The sequence below is a fragment of the Ipomoea triloba genome, chromosome 16 (assembly GCF_003576645.1).
Source record: "Ipomoea triloba cultivar NCNSP0323 chromosome 16, ASM357664v1".
NCBI classification, from domain to species: Eukaryota; Viridiplantae; Streptophyta; class Magnoliopsida; order Solanales; family Convolvulaceae; genus Ipomoea; species Ipomoea triloba.
Window position 1 is genome coordinate 17698178 of NC_044931.1, and position 556 is coordinate 17698733.

General features: G+C 34.0%; 1 long non-coding RNA gene across 1 annotated transcript; it reads right to left on the reverse strand.

The window, feature by feature from the left end:
- Nucleotides 1-305: 305 nt before the first annotated feature.
- LOC116007893 lies at nt 306-556 on the reverse strand. Its single transcript, XR_004095370.1, has 2 exons — nt 471-556; nt 306-380 (listed from the first exon to the last, which is right to left on the reverse strand). It is a non-coding gene; the product is annotated as an uncharacterized LOC116007893 (long non-coding RNA).

Here is a 556-nt window from a genome sequence, read left to right on the forward strand (position 1 = left end):
ATTTAGGTAGCTTCAAAATGATATTACATCTAAAGTACGAAAAGTAGAGTGACCAAGTAGAAATCACCCAGAATACAGAAAGGTTATTGTTGAAGATTATTATGAAAATAAATGAAACCCCTTTGAGGTAAGAACATACTTCTTCCTTTTCAAGGAGCTTTGAAAAGGATATAAATGAGCAGGAGTGTAGAGTTAAACCAATACACAACTCTCAGAATCTCCATATAGCTCACAACTAAGCAATAAATTTTGAAGTATTTCAGATAATGGCAGATCAAGTACTAACCTTATTAAGGTCCTTTTTCCAAATCTCAACTATTTCAGATACTTTACTCGGTAAATAAGATCGCGCCATAAATGCAGCCTCAGGTAGCCGATTGCTGAAATATTGAAAAAACTTTCATTTTAATGTTACAAATTTAAAAGCACTACACCTGACAAGAATCTGGACAAGCAATCAATAGTACTACCTGTCAACCAATAGCTGAATGCACTCTTCCACTTTACCCAACATGAAAAGACAAAGGAATGAAACATTATTTTTCCCGTGCTCTTT